At 34.5% G+C, this 17,331-nt stretch overlaps 1 long non-coding RNA gene across 5 annotated transcripts; it reads left to right on the forward strand.

Annotated features, from left to right (window-relative positions):
• Positions 1-3,818: 3,818 nt before the first annotated feature.
• On the forward strand, positions 3,819-15,690 carry LOC128240650 (uncharacterized). Of its 5 annotated transcripts, XR_008262248.1 has the most exons (12): positions 3,819-4,119; positions 5,000-5,108; positions 5,821-5,941; positions 8,162-8,348; positions 8,845-9,008; positions 9,188-9,312; positions 10,153-10,275; positions 11,145-11,211; positions 12,282-12,450; positions 12,660-12,766; positions 13,517-13,623; positions 15,259-15,690. It is a non-coding gene; the product is annotated as an uncharacterized LOC128240650 (long non-coding RNA). The 5 variants fall into 5 exon arrangements; XR_008262246.1 differs by having other exon boundaries at positions 8,162-8,360; positions 12,660-13,623; XR_008262245.1 differs by having other exon boundaries at positions 12,660-13,623.
• Positions 15,691-17,331: the final 1,641 nt, after the last annotated feature.

The following is a 17,331-nucleotide window of genomic DNA, read 5'->3' on the forward strand; positions in this document are numbered from 1 at the left end:
TCAAGATTTGCATTGCCGCCAAATAGAAACAACCTGGGTTTTCTCATGAATTGACATACTTGTTAGGCTCATGTACAATAGCAACAGGTGTCACTATACTACACTAGTAAGTCACATGGTGGTGAAAGTATCCTCGATTACTAGCCATTTGACTTTCATCCGACTAAACCCGACAGCAATCAGTCTCCTTATACAGTGTATAAACGGTTTGCGTTGATACCCCTGACATCAGGGATCAATTAATTGATTTATTGAATGAATACGCAAATGTATGTGTAATAACTACCCTTAACACCATCACCACTCAAAAATAGAAGGCAAGGCCAAAGGTTTTTCTCGACAGTATATTTCTATTCTTAGAATCTTGTTTAAAATTTAATGCATACATTGAAAAAAACTTGGTGTTTTAAATTTGGTTGGGTTATTAATAGTAACTCTTTCACGTTTCACTGAACACAACGTTTCTAAAAGTTACGCTTCTTCTGAACTAATAAATGGAAATGCATTCATTTGAGCAACACATTATATCAAAAAGTATTATTATATTGACGACAATGTTTTGCAATTAAAGTTAGAACTTTTCATCTGCCAATAAACGTGTGCATATAATATGCATTTATTGTTCTTTCTTGCAATGAATGATGACCGTTTTGCGCCTACTGATACGCTCTACTGGTATTTGTTGTCCGGGAACACGGCCGGATCATGACTAAGTGTTTCCGTGGTTACTGCATTGTTGATATCATCTAAACGTTAAGGGGGGCCGTTCTCATTGTCCTATTTTTGAAGATAACCGGCGGTGAATAATTTAATAATCATATATGTACACTCGGAGTTTAAAACTTGCTTCCACTTCTCTTGGACCTCAGATATATTTTTTATGATGGTCAACTGTAGCATATTCAAATAAATACTACATGTAACGTCACCTGCATGTGTTATGTCACAGGTGTTTAAAGTCGTCTTTAAGTCGTCATATATATATGTATGTGCATTCTTAAACTGTACCGTTATTTTTATTGACTGCCTTCCTGATGCGGCTCTATCACAATGATATAAAGAATGGATTTAGCAAAATCTATAGTTTGTGCTCAGTGTTAGAACATTCCTCAATTACTACTGAGCTATATTTAAGCAAAATCTAGACTTTAAGTTAATATTAATTATGCAGCTCTTGATGAAAGCTGACTTTAGTCGTTATCACAAGATAAATGCTTTCTGAGTAGGATCTATTACCGGTGCTAATTTTGAGACGCTACGAGAGAGTACCCACTGAAGCCTACATTCTCATGGGTGAGAGGTTGTCACCTATACCGCAAGACCACACTTACCTTCTGAATTGACTTGCTTGCTTAATACCAGAACCAATCTATTAACAAGCTGTTATGTTATTGATAGTGCGTGGGTCCTGTGTATGTGTTTTATAAACACTTTTCGCATACATGTTCAAAGACTGAAAACAAATAGTTTAAAAACAATTAACCTGCAAATAAATAAAAAATCATGAGGAAAAACAGCAACCCTTTTTCAACAAACGGACCTGATGCACTATGATCAAAATATAGGAACTTTGGTAGGACCTTTGAATGATCTGTTAATGCTGAAGCCAAAATTTAAAATACATGTATTTCGACTTTCAGACATAGAAAAGTAATATGCACTTAATCACTTACTGCAGGAATGCGCCGGACAGTGAAGACATCTGTTACTGCAACTCCTCTTGCACATTTTTTAAAGCAGTACTCTAAATATATATTGATGTATGTGCGGTCCGTCTGTGTTGGTTTATACATTACGAGTTTGTTGTTTATGTGCTTGATTGGCATAAACATTGCGCCTCAAAACAAGGTCTTCTTACCGTTTCGGGCATGTCCCTGTAGCTGTACATTGTACAATATCACAAAGTTCTGTTTTTCTCATTATTCTTTGCCTAGTTGTATTGCATTTAAATGTCCCGAAACTTATCTAATTGCGTACACAATTATACCAAAAGTCTTCAAGTGATATATATTATTTAAACTACGATTGTTTGGTGCTGCCAAAAACTATACAAAACAGTCACTCACCTCCCTTTTCAGGCATTTATGTTTTTACCCTAAGAGTAAACCGTATCCGTATGTCCTTTATTACATCTAAGGCTGTGTTGGTTTCCCTATTGTTTTTTTTTATATTATACCTTTGAATGATAGGATCTTATTTTGGACAAACATAGTAAGCTATATATTTGTAATAGGAATAAAACATTTCTCAGGATTATATCTTCATTAATTGCTTGAAAAATTATATAAGTGCGAAATGGATCAATGTAGTTGTATCATAATGTCATTAAAATGTTTTAAGGAGTGCCCCTGATGCCGCATTCCGTATGCATTTTGACGTATGTTGGCAATGGCCTTGGATGTTGCCTTGTGCACACACTGGGCGTTGCATCGGTAATTGTCCTGGACGTTACCATGTCTTTAACCATGGGCAATATCTTAAGAATTTCACGTGACGTTGCCATGTATATAAATCTGGACGTTGCTGTGGGAATCGTCTCGGATGTTGCCGTGAGGATATAGCCATAGATGTTGGCTTAGAAGCTATCCCTGGCGTAACCCTTTATAAAGCACTGGGCTTTGCCTTGAAACATGCCCCGGACGTTGTCATCCATTGAACCCCAGACATTGTCATGTATGTAACTTACCTTTGGAACTGCCCCTAGCGTTGCCAAGTTTATACATTGAGACGTTACTGTTAGAATTGTCAATGGTATTGTCACGCTTTTACCTGTGACTACTGCCTTCGGAGCTTCCCGGAAGTTGCCGATGCATATAGCCCTGGGTGTTACTTTGGGTACTGCCTAGGACTGACCAGGTCATGAATACAAAGTATGTGTATATAACCCCGTTTGCTGTCGTAGGTGTTGCAACGGATGTTGTTCTGTATAAAACTTTGCGTGTTGCATTTGGAAATGCCCTCGACTCTGCACTCTTTATAACCACTGCATTCTGGTTACTGTTCTGGTCGTATTCATGTTTATATCCCTGAGTGTTGCTTTTGGAATTCCCCTAGACTTTGCCATGTATATAACTCAGAACAATGCGATGCGTATAACCTTGGAGATTGTCTTGGGATTTGCAACAAACTTTGCCTTCCATGTAAACCTAAGCGTTGCCTTGGAAATTGCCCCTAAAAATGTCATGTGAATAACCGTGAATGTTGCCTTACGGATTGCTCCGGACATTGCCATGTTTATAACCCTGGGTTATACCTATTAAAATGCATTATTGATAAATGTATTCAAAATGCACCTTCTTTACAACGATTGTACGAAGTCCCGAGACTAGCGACAGTCCTTAAATACGCCGTGGTGCAAGGCTAGCTAAACATATTTTATAGTATATCAAGGGAAGAAACTCTAGGATCTAAAATGGTATTCAGCTTCGAAGAGTTCTTTAACTTATGTTTACATGGCATCCACTTTTAAATAAATAAATAAATGAAAAACAGACTAAGGATACAACTATTTTAGACATTTATTTTGATTGTGTACAACGGCACAAGTATACACATCTAATTGACACCTGAAAAGTATTCCTTTGTTAATATTGACCTCCTAATAACACCATAGCATATTGGAAAGGAGTTTATTTAACTCTTGAAAAACATTGTACTCAAAGCTAAATGAAATTGTATTTTGAAGCGTTTTAATTTTCCTTCCGGAATCAAAATATGTTTATATGTTTACCGTATGGTAAGGTCACGGATGTGTAAGAGAAACCCGTTAACACAAAATAATGTGCAGTATTTATAAAGAAGCTATTGATCATCGACTATATAGTCGAGTGTTTACTTCTCATGCAGGGAGAATAGAGTTAAAATGAAGTATTATGTTTAATTCAGCACAGGACACGCTCATTAGTTTTGAGTTAATATCAATTTAAATACAAACTTTTGAGAAATCGTGAGGAACTTAAATTTAGTAAAACTTGCTAATTTGCAGACGCAATGAATTTGAATCGGATTTAAATTAGATAGCTGGATTATAAAGAGTGTTCTTAAAGCTAAAACATGTACAAATACTTATACAGATGATAAGGAATGAGAGAATAATCTTAAACGTGTTGTATTGAAAAGGTAAGTTAAGATAATAAAGAATTATGCAAATCTACCTGCCTATTTAATATTTGTTTGTAGATTTTGTGTTAACGTCATTCTTCAAAAATAGTATATATTTACTCTTTATTTGAGCCCTAGAGTTATTTAGATGTTTACATATTACAACAATCAATTACAGTATAAACATGTACATCACTATTAAATTTCATAAACATACAATAAAAACGACAGGGAAAAGCATTTTAGCCGGATATTAAACCATTATTGTGTTTAGAGAAACATGCCTCTATGTCTCAAACATACTCAAAGCACTTGATCAGGAGACAGCCTCCAGCGAAATGCTCTCATGTATTTTTATGCATAATGTAGTTTGTTCAAAACAATGTCTATTTCTATATTAGTATCATTTATTGCTGTACACAATTCATTCTTGTAAAAATTTATAAGTTTCACAACTGATTAATATACTATTTCAAACATTCGAAAAATGTAGTTTTCAACGATACTTTAATATATAAAGTTTCTATACATTTATGTGATATTAATCAAGTTAATGATTGGCTTTTACCCAAATCATTTAGACAATTGATTTAAGACGTCATTTCCGACATTGAACTTTCAGAAAATGTCGTGTAAAGTTCAGTTTCTTTTTTTTTAAATTAAAAGCTGTGCGATTAAACATTAAGATAATCAAAGGCGACATACAATACAAGGAATATTACGATAGGACGTCAACTGACGACATGTATGACATCCTATTTGGTTAATGAACATGCATCCGTCTCGACCGACGGATACACGTTAACACATCAAACTCGACGTGATACAGGACGTGCGATGAACGTCCTGTCCTCATATACCCTATATATCAGATGGAAGCTTTGCTTTTATGTTGCAGATCGGGTTGCATGCTAAAGAAACTATATCGAAATGCGACCAGCCTAGGATCTGTCAACACGATACAGCTGTTGCCTCCCTTTGGTTGATGTTAAACTAATGATAAGCAGGTATTGGATGCAAATACAACATTTATAGCTTATAACATTTGAAGGATATTGTAGTGAAGCTAGGTCAGCATATTTCAGCTCGCGACTGGCTGAAAATTATCAGTTCATATGCATTCACAGACTTTTTACCAAATAACCGGTCCCATTCAAAACAACAACTACATTTCATTTAATCTTGAAACTGCTAGCATCCCTTTCAAGAAACTTTTCTTAGGTACTCTGGCCCCAAATATTTTATTTTCTAAAGCATGAACCTGCTAAACGTGCACGAAATAGGTTTAATTAACGTGTTTTATGGTGCCAGGGAGAACCAATACGAATACGAGCAAACACTCCAACCTGAATCCAAACACTTGACATCGCATTTGCCACTACCTTGAAGAATGAAATTCTGAATATCAGACATTTACTTAATCACAGGAAGATGGCCGTGAAATGCATATGGACCGCAGCATTGCTTAAAAAACCTGCATTTCGAGGTTTTTCGAATAACAGCATTAGTGCAGACTATACAGATTTCGACCAACTTGACAGTTCCATTCAAAATTACCTAGGCATAATATTTTGCTCGGTTCTGCTTTATTTCCACCAGTATTGGCTTAATGTGGGGATTCCTGTCCTTACTTGATTCATAATTCTACGTTACTATTCTGATCAACTAAGTTAATAAATTTGTTTAGGAAAGTAAAATGTCTTCTCATTGCATTTTCAGTAAAAAACATACATTAAAGATGGATATATGCAGACAGCACGGAAACTTCTGATCTGTAGGTCTCAACGGGCGACCTTTTAGAAGGCCGTCTTTGGTTGTCCTGCATGAGCCAGAAGCAAAGGTAAATGTCGTTGTCAATAAAAATAAAGTCATTGTTGCATTTTATTACAAACTGAGATGAAAATACTTCTATTTCTGCTGGAATTATATTCGACAACCAAAATAATTTAATCCTGAAAGCTCCAGCTGGAAGACAAGGAAAACTTTGATTCGTGGAAACATAGCTGTTTTTTCAGTTAAATTACAATTGCAATAGTATTGCTTACACTTATAACTCTGATCAAAATGCTCTTAACCCGTGTCTTACTGCTTGTAATAGTTTGGAAACATGACTTTCACACACTAACGTCAATGGTACATGACTGAGCTTGTGAACGATTTTGATAGTGTGAAGTTCAAGGTATTAGATAGCACATTTTAATCCTCTTCAATGGCAGATTTAATTAAATGCCTGAAACATACATATATGACAAATGATCACAAAACATATCATTTACACAAAACATCACCTCACAATGATCTTACCAATTTAAGGAATTGAACTCTTTTAAACCGCTCTCTCTCTCTCTCTCTCACGTACGCACACATGCACGCATGCACGCACGCACATACACACAAACACGCACGCCCGCATGCACGCACACACGCACACACGCACGCACGCATGCACGCACGCACGCACGCACGCACACACGCACACACACACGCACACACACACACACACACACACAAACGGTGTCTTTGTTATTGAAATGCTGATTATCAGCTATAAACTAAACATACAAAAAATCATGTGTTATGGATTTATATTAAAAAGAGCAACTCTGAACTGAAATTATGAAACAAACTAAATAAATACAGCCGATTAAACTATAAATCATTCCAAAAAAATGCCAAAACATTACAAATACAAAATACCAGACATGCAAACAAATACTGACCCTTGTGTGTGAATTATCACATAACAAACATAAAAAAATAAAACATGTCTGACCTGATGATTCAATTTTTACACACAATGAAAACCAGTGATCATATGACTATTTTCCAGCAAAATCATTTCTGTTTAACAACCATAACCAAAGGGAGATTTTGCCTGTTAAACCAACTAGCATTTTTACCAAGAGTTATCATTCTAATTAAAACTGTACCTTGCTACAATAGTAGTATCTTTGGTGCTTTTATTAACAGGCCGATAAGGTGGTATGTTGGAAATAAAATCTCCAAATGTTAACTGTCTTGTTTTCAACCAAATAGCTGGGTGCTTTTGGAGTTGGGCTAATCTCGGACTTTCCAATGCAGTTGTCTTAGTTATCTAATGGTGTATATCAACATTCTCCCACAAATATTAAGTTTCCAGATGAGTATGTCAATAAAGGAAATGTTATGTGCATTTATAATAATTGATGACTCACTGCAATGTGTCTTTTACATTAAATAACATTTTTAATCTATGGAATTTCAATGCAATAATACCTTTTTACACTTACTGGAATTTTAAAACAAATGAAATCTACCTAGTGTAGCATAATAAAGTCCAGTGTAATCAAATGTTCAGTGATTTAAACGTTGAAAATATAATAATTTGTTGTATTTGTCATTGTTTTGTTACTTAAAAATGATTTCATTTACAAAGAAAACATTCTCTAAAGTTATTAAGTGCGAACTACTCAAATTGCAGATAGAAATGGACTTCTGTTGTAATATGTATCTTACGCAATCATGGGCCGAATGCTTATACTCCGACTAATGTGTTTAGATGCTTAAGAAACACAATCGGCCAATACAATCCTAAATTCTGAAAACCCGGCGTCACAGTTATCCCCTTTTTGCTGATTCGACGGCTTGCAGTTTGAGGACAAGCATGTATTGGTGAAACAAAATCATACTTATTGGGAGTTGTTGTACAAATATATTTGCTAATCAGCACGATACACCTTCGGTGTTTTCTGTATTCCGTTTTGTCGGTATTTGAACTATCCCCAACAATGAGAGTTCTACCTTTGACCTTTAATATACCTCATAATTTGGAATAGGGATATCGAAGGATCAGATGGAACAGAGTTCTACAAGATAACATAATTGCTAGATGCCTAGAGTATATAAATTGTGCCAGCATAGAGTGTAAGAAATAAATAATACATGAAATTGTTCTAATTAGATATCACTGTTGTAGTGTTCTTTTGGCTTCGTGTTAAGTCATTAAGACAATCATTGTTGTTGACGGTAATACTTAATCATTTAATTTGCCAAACAAGATTCTCATTTTCTTATATTTTAGCGGTAATATTGAACACCATTTATCGATCAATCAATGCGGCTTCATGGTTGTCTCTCTTTTCCTGAATTCGTTGATGACTCAGAAGATTGAAGATGTTCAGAAAATTCGTCATACACTGAAGCTCTAAACTTGAGATCACCTGAGATACTTCCTGGTAGGATGTGGTCCGGAGTTGCCAGGATATCAGGTAGATGGCTAGGTAATCCATATATCGCAGGATGATAATGCACAGCTGCATTCAGAGCGTCTAAAAATGACGGCATTCTACATAAAAATCACCAAATGAAATACAAAATATCATGTTTTCTGTCTGATATTTGGCAATAACTAGACTAGACACGTTCTTTTTTATGTTTTACAACATTTAGTTTGTAATATTTTACAATTATCTTACAATTTAGACTTTAAAATGTTACAGAAACAGCATCGAAATGATAAGAGCATTGGCTATGTTTAGCCCACATTGCAGTTGTCTCCCTTTGATTGATTTTTAGAGAATTGAGAACACTCAGATATGTGTGGCAGTAAGAAATGACATATATTTTGTGTCTTCTTTCGTGTCTGCAATTATATTATATTGAGCATAAACCTGCTAAATGACCACCAAAATGACTAATAAAAGGGATTCGTTTACAATAAAGTCCTATTCAACTTACATGATTCTTTAGATTGAATGGTTTCAGGAACATGTTGCTTTTTTCAAGATCAGTCATTACGAGCAATCGACTCACACTGAATCTCTGAAATTAAGATCACCTGAGGTACCTCCTGGTAGGATGTGGTCCTGAGTTCTCTGACATTTGCAAGAAAATCAGGCAGATGGCAAAGCAATGCATATGGACAACAGGTTAACTATACAAAGCTGCATTCGACACCACTTTCTAACAACCAAAACTGTTTAAATGCGATGTCATGTCTTAGCAACATTTCTGTTTAAATCAGTATATATTAAATTTCATCTTTCCTGTTTCACTTAGTTTATATATTTGTTGGGGAGATTATTTTGTCTTTTGATTGCATTTTCAGTTTAAACCCCCTATTTAAGATAGATACGGGCAGACAACATTGTTTCCCTGATCTGATGGTCACAAGGTGCGCTTTTTGGCATCATGCGGTCCTGGTTTGCCCGGCATGATCCGGCGGAAGCAAAGGTAGATGTCGTCTGCAATTATAACTTACAGTCATGCTCGGATATTATTGCAAGACAGAGAGATATATTAATATTATTTTGCTGATTATATAAATGGTATTTGAAAAATTAATCTTATTACTGCACTCTCCAGGGGTAGGACATTAACGACATTGGCATACACGTTAAGCATTTTGCTTTTCTATTAGGAAATAATGTAGTTAATAATGTTCATTAAATGAATTTTTGTTGTGTTGTTGAAACCTCTCGTCAATTATCGCCTTCGGCAAGGTTTTTACACGGTAACCCAACATTTATTATTAAAGCTAACAGTTACTCGTTCCAACCCATTTTAGAGCGAATTTAAGCGATTATTACCTATTTTGTCAAATGTTTGACCTTTAAATGCTTAATAATTTGAAAGAATATGAGTTCTGGTCGAAGGTCATACTTAATTACTAACGTTGTCAAACATAGTTTGCAGGTTTACATGTATGTTTGTTGTTGACATACTTAATTGCGGAATGAAAATACAAAATAAATGAGTGTGACAGTTTGATCAATCAATTACAGTTAGTGCATTATCTGGCATTGCAGTTGTCTCCCTTTGACTGATGTTGATCGTGGATCTAAAGATTTAAGACAAGCAGAAATAGGTTGATTTGACAATTGTTGGAATTTGCAAACAAAAAAGCGGGTGTCATTTATACTGCCATCTTGTTTTATTGAAGATTTAAACTGCTTAATGTATACTTACAAAACCCGTAATGCTGGGTTCGAAGTGGATATCTAATCCAAAATAACTTTTCTGTATAATTTGGTGTGCATTACTTCTCAGACTGAATAGGTTATTTTCTTTCAGATATTCCTATACGAACAGATGACCCGCACTGAATCCCTGATATTGAGGTCAAAAGAAGCATTTCATGGCAGGATGTCGTTCTATGTTACCCTGCATTTACCAGAAATGAAGATAGATGGCTAGGTAGTGTATTCAGGCCACAGCTTGACTTCATACAGCTACACCTGAAAGTATATACATAATATAAAGAAAAGTTAATAGTGCTTTTAAAACATAAGGCCCATCGGTCTAAAACTTGCATTTGATACCAGGAGATATATATGTCAGAACTTGGTGTGTATCATATGTCCACGGGCAAATAGCCGGTCTTCCCATTTATGAAGCATGCGTATGTTATGTCATTGACTTTCGTTATGTATCTGGTCAATATTTGCTCCTAAGTCACATTTGTTAAAAAGTGTGTATAAAGATACTGTAATTCTTGCAATGTCCATTATCATTGAAATTCTGTCTATATTAAATAACAGATTGACAGGAAAAACTTTCAAATGAGATTAACCAGGCATTTAAAGTTATTAAATTATATCATCAACTCTTAAACAAATTGGAATAATGTGCTGACCAAAGCTGTGCTTATCCTCCTTTTTTCTTAAGTTAATCTTTAATTCTTAGTTCTATTATATTTTCTAAATGTGATTAAGCATTCTGGAGTAAAGAAATTGCGAATCAGGTTTAGATTTAAATAAAAAATTGTAAAATACAAAGAATATCCTTTAGCTCGATGACTTGAACGGCCACTATCGACCAGTTAGAAAAGGTTCATGACTTTACACTATCAGATGTCATTAATATTTGAATATGAGATATTTGAAACCTTTGTTGTTTAAAATGCCGTTGTCATTTAAAGGTGTTCAATTAAATATTGAACCTGCTATATGCAAATTTACAAAACAAGTAATGAAAGGTTCCGAAATATATCAAAAATTCAAATTAATTTTCTGTTTTACTTGGTTTAAATTTATTTTGAGACTAAATATATTCTTTTCATTCAGATATACTTATACGACCCGCGCTGAATCCAAGATATTGAGATCACAAGAGATGCAGATAGATGGCTAGGTAGGTCACATTTCGACATCAAACAGCTACACGTGAAGTAATATTGATAATGTTACGAAACGTCAATATTATTTGTGCGGAAAATACATAAGACTCCCGTTGGTTGTCAAATTGCTCCAAGAAAAATGGGTCATAACTTGGTTTGTATCCTATGTCCACAGACAAATAGTTGGTATATCCTTAACAAAACAAACCTATGTTATAACTTGCTTTTCTAAAGCTGTTTTAATGTAGTATAGTGCAGTTAAGGTTGAACTAATTGTCTAGCAAAGATAGTGTGATTAAGCATTCTAGAGAAGAGAACATGAGAACATTATTTTTTCAATATTGTTCTAGATGCTAAAATCACTGAGTTTTGGATGTACACGCGATTTACTTTTCATGAAAGGTAGATGACAATTTGATGGGAACACATTTGTGTTATTCAAAGCAAAAGGTTATGATTATTTATGTAAACATACAGATTACTCAATGATGTTGATTATATGGACCGAGAGATGGTGCGAAATGCTTTATTAGAGCCTTTGCATGTCACAATCATCGGATGTGTTAACCTATAATTACAGTTGTCTCCCTTAATAGTCTGATTATAAAATAATATTCTGCATATTTATGACACAAAAGTATTGATGTACATTACTAACTGATACTTATTAGGTGACTGTAGTGTTGCAATCTTCTAGCACTTTTCATTCCGTTAAGCTAGCGACTGTCTTTTTCTGACCACTTACACAATAACATTTCTTGGACCAGACACCCAGTTTCATTTACAAATGGTAAGTGATTTTTTTGGCATCGTAGTTGCCTCCCTTAGACTGATGTTTATTGTTTATCGTACGATATTAGAGCAGCCGATATTGATCGCTTGTAAGATGTGACATTTACGGGGATTAACAAACAAAAAAGCGGTTGTCATTTAAACTAACTTGTGTTATTGTAGATTAAGACTGCTTTATGTATACTAACAAACGCTTAATGCTGGATTCAAATTTGATATATAATCCAATGTTACTTATCTGTTTAACTTGGTTTGAATTACTGTTGAGACTGAATATGTTATTTTCATTTAGATATGACTTAACGAGCAGAAGACCTACACTCAATCCCTGATATTGAGATCACAAGAGGCATTTCATGGCAGGATGTTGTTCTAGGATGTCCGGCATTCACAAGAAATGCAGATAGATGGCTAGATAGGTCAGAGCTTGACATCATACAGATACACCTGAAGAGATATTGGTAATGTTACGAAACTTTAATATTATTGGTGCTGAAAATACGTAAGACTCTTATTAACTGCCAACTTGTTTTATTGAATATTTAAACTGCTTAATGCATACTAAAACAACGTTTAATGCTGTGTTCGAAGTTGATATATAATCTAAAGTTACTTTTCAGTATAACTTGGTGTACATTACTTCTGAGACTGAACAGGATATTTTTTTCAGATATATTATGCCTAAACGAGCAGACGACCCACACTGAATCCCTGATATTGAGGTCAGAAGAGGCCTTTCTATGGTGCCCTGAATTCACCAGAAATGCAGATAGATGGGTAGGTAGCGTATTTAGGTCACAGCATGTCATCATACAGTTACACCTAAAAGTTTATTCTTAATGTTACGAAACGTTAATATAACTGTTGCTTCAAATACATAAAACCCATCGGTTTTAAAATTTAATTTGACACAAGAGGATATAAGTCAGATATTGGTGTGTATCCTTTTTCCACGGACAAATAACTGGCCTTTTTTAAAACATGCGTATGATATGTTATTGACTTACTTTATTAATCTTGTCAATATTTGCTCCTTAGTGTCATTTATTAAGAATTGTATATAATTAATGAGATTAAAAAGGAATCTAAATATTTAGAAAATATCATTAACACTTTAACAAAATTGAAATAATGTTCTGACCAAAGCTGTGCTTATTATTTTTTCTTCAGTTCATCTTCACAACTTAGTTATATTGTATTTTCAAAACGTGATAAAGAAAGCTGGGGTAAGGAAATGGACAACATCAAATTTAGATTTAAATAACAGAAATGTAAAATAAAAAGACCTGTTAGGACAGATTCATGATTTTCCACCATCAGATGTCATTAATATTTGAATATGAGGTATTTTAAAACTTTGTTGTTTAAAAAAACAGTGTCATTTAAACTTTGAACATGATTGATGTTAACTTAGATAATAAGTATTACTGGGTGCCGGAAAACATTAATTAGACAAATTAATATTTACTGTTTTACTTGGTTTAAATAACTTTTGAGACTGAACTTGTTTTGTTTGTTTTCATTCAGATATACCTATACGACCAGCACTGAATCCAAGATATTGAAATCAAAAGAGGCATTTCACTGCAGGATGTTGTTCTATGCTGGCCGGCATTCACAAGCTACATGGCTAGGTAGGTCACAGCTTGACATTATACAGCTTCACCTAAAGAAATATTGATAATGTAAGGAAACGTTAATATTATTGGTGCTGAAAAAACATACGACTCCCATTAGTTTTAAAATGACACCAAAAACAGGTCATAACTTTGTGTGTATCCTTTGTCACAGAAAAATTGTTGGTACATTCTTTTACAAAAGAACGTATGTTATTTAAAGCAATATGTTATGATTATTTATGTAAACATACAGTTTACTTAATGATGTTGACTTCATGGACCAGGAGATGTTGCGGAATCATTTAATAGTGCCTTTGAAAGTCAAAATCTTCGGATGTGTTAACCTGCAATTACAATTGTCTGAATATAAAATAATATTCTGCATATTTATGACACAAAAATATTGATTTTCATTATCAACTGATACTTATTAGGTGTTTGCCGTTTTTAAATCTTTTAGCACTTTTATTCTGTTCAGTAGCGACTGATTTTTGTCAAACCACTTACACAATTACATTCCTTGGACCCAGACACCAAGTTTCATTTACAAAAAGGTCAGTGTATTTTTTGGTATCGCAGCTGCCTCCCTTAGACTGATATTGATTGTGTATCTGAAGATATAAGAAAATCAGATATTGGTTGCTAATAGAGCTTCATTTGAAGAAGTATATATAATGTACCTCAACGTTAATAGTGTTGGTGCTGATAATTCATAAGACTTCCATTGGTTTTAAAATGGCATTAGGAAATATATGTCACAGATTGGTATGTACCCTGTGTCCAAAGACAAACAGTCTTTTCATTTACAAGACCAGAGTTTGTTTAACTTACTTTGGTATTGTTGTAGCAGTGTAGTATTGTGTTTTATAGGATCTACAATGTCAGTGTGATTAAGCATTATAAAGAAGAGAAATTGTCAACATCATACTTTCAGCTTTGTTTTTTGGATGTACACAATATTTGGTATACATGAAAACTAGATGTCAATTTGATGGGAACACACGTTTATAATTCAATGCAACAAGTTTTGATTAACTATGTAAACACACAGTTTACTCAATGATGTTGATTTTATTGACCGAGAGATGGAGCGGAATGCTTCTACACAGCATTTGACTGTGATACACTTCGAAAGTGTTAAACTGTTATTACAATGGTCCCCATTAGTCTGATATGTAGAGAATATTCTGCATATTTAGACCACACAGGTATAGATGTACATTATCATCTGATATGTATTAGGTTGTTGCAGTATTGCAATCGTCTAGTAGTTTTCGATCTGTTAAGCCCCCACTTGACTCTGCCTCCTGTGAGCTTTTGTTTCATGGACTGTTCCAAGGCGGTATTCCCATCATTTGAGTAAAACAAGTTCGATATTGTGCGGTCTATTTATGGTATTTGTTATGTGTATGTGGTGTTCACAAGTCTTTCTGTCTTGTTTATTGTCGTTTGGGTCCTTGCTTTGTGCCCCTGAACATTGTTATTATTAGCATTTTCGACTACCTCGTATGTTTTATTGAATTATTGATGTATTCTCATTCTTGGTATATTCATAAACCCTTAGTACCATTGTAGTTAACTAAGTTTGTTGGGCTCAAGAATTAGTTTTTTCATCAGATTTAATCGTAAGTGCATTATTTTCTCTTTCAGTTAGAGGAATATAAGCAGAATTCCCAAACTAAGTCCCGGATGTGGAGGTCACATGGGGCTCATCCTGGCAGGATATAGTAATTAGATGTCCGGCGAAGACAAGACTAACATGTCGATAGCTAGATACATGTGATGCATTTTGGCAACGACCAATTTCAAAAAAGTTGACTTTAATTTGAAGCTTTTATTGGCGTATCAAGTTGACAATTACAAGAATATGTACATACGATCATAAAACAGAGTGATGCATTTAACATGTGTGTCGATTCATTACTTTATATGTTACATCTGCCCATGGATGAAAAGCTGATTAATCGCATTTAAAGCAATTGCAAATAAAAGAGTGTGTTCCATTTTTCTCTGGTCTCAATTCAGTCATTAGCAATACATGTATAACTTTGTTTATATGGAAAATCATGTGTTTTAGGTATACACATTTGTTACTTCTTTATCTTTATTTCTGAAGTACTGTATTGTTTACGAAATTTCGGGTAAGCCGACTTCCATGGCGGAAAACGGAATTGAGAGAAGAAACAGCCTGGAGACACAGCATTAAAATGTGAACGATATTTTATCCATCAATAATTATCACAGTTGTCTCCCGTTGACCGCTGTAAGCAAATCCAAAGACTGCAGCTTAAGAGAAGGCAGGAACTAGTTGCTAGTTTGACTTACTGTCTGCTTAGCGGAGCAAGGTAGTTGACTCTGTGTAGTGAATCTCACTTAACATTGTTTTAACCAAATTGAAGGTGTCTGAAAATTGTCAATATTTTAAATTTAAGATCGAAATTGCTTTATGTTTTTGAACGGGTCATTTTTGATCAACTGATAAGTCATTTTGGTATCATTTTTCATCCTTTCCTGACAGCTTTCATAACAAATAATGGATGTCAAAATACCCTTTGAGAACGGTGAAAGTCTGAAAAATGCCCATGAACAAAAATGAAGGTGCAGTTTTAATGGACATCTTTAAAGCATTCGACTGCCTGCCCTTTGATCTCGTACAGAAAAGCTTAATGTATATGGTCTCTCAGCCCCAGTATTTACATTAATGCACTGCTATCTAACAAACAGAAAACAACTGGTCAAACTTGGACAAATTGCATGTGAGTTTGACACCATCCAGAAAGACGTTCCACAAGAATCAATATTAGAGCAGCTAGTCTTCAGCATTTTTCCCAATGACCTTTTCTACTTTATTAATAAGGCAGCCTTGAATATTTATGCTCCTATTTTTAAAACGTCATACGATGCGACGTTATAAACGTTCTGCGTAAGAAGCAGCAAAGTGCAAGTACAATGGCACACCATGAACGCACTATATTGTTTTAGGTTTCTGGGTAACAATTAATGCATTTATTTATTTACACATTTGTACAAAAAACGTTGAAAATTCAATATTAATAAGACGACTGTTTATTATAGAGTCTCCTATTCCAATGCCAATTCGTCTGCGTTAACAATCATACACTGTAATGTAATAAATGCTCAGCGAAAGAAACGGCCTGGTACAAGTAAAGTTTGTCAAGACAATATGCACCGGCGCACAAGGCCGTATTCATACTTTAATCACATTTTCCACATTTCACAATGTTTATTTTTAGTGGCCAAAATATTTAGCATATGAAAGGGGTTTGAATACTCAAAAGCGATAAATTGAGATTAGAGGTGACCGATGGAGCCGGTCTAAGACATGAAACTATGAACATATTTCCGAAATTGAGATTAAGCATAGTATGTTCTGCTAATCTGTTAATGTGGCATTTAACTGAAGTAATTTGTATTGAATAGTACAGGACTACAAATGGAGGAGATCCATAACCAAATGGATATTTTTAAATCTTAAAAAAAACATTGGTTCACCCATACACATGTACGAGATGAATACCCAAGCCTTCGTTTGTTAGCAGTATTGATTGACTTTGTATGGAGTACTCAGGAACCCAGTTGGCATATTTTATTGTTTAGTATCATTTGCTACAAAAAATCTTCAAATAGTTTCTCTACGTAAGTAACCTGTTTAAAATAAAGTATTCAACACGCAAATGGCAGGGTGTTACTCCTTTATACAGA

This window comes from Mya arenaria, chromosome 7 (genome assembly GCF_026914265.1).
Source record: "Mya arenaria isolate MELC-2E11 chromosome 7, ASM2691426v1".
Taxonomy (NCBI): Eukaryota; Metazoa; Mollusca; class Bivalvia; order Myida; family Myidae; genus Mya; species Mya arenaria.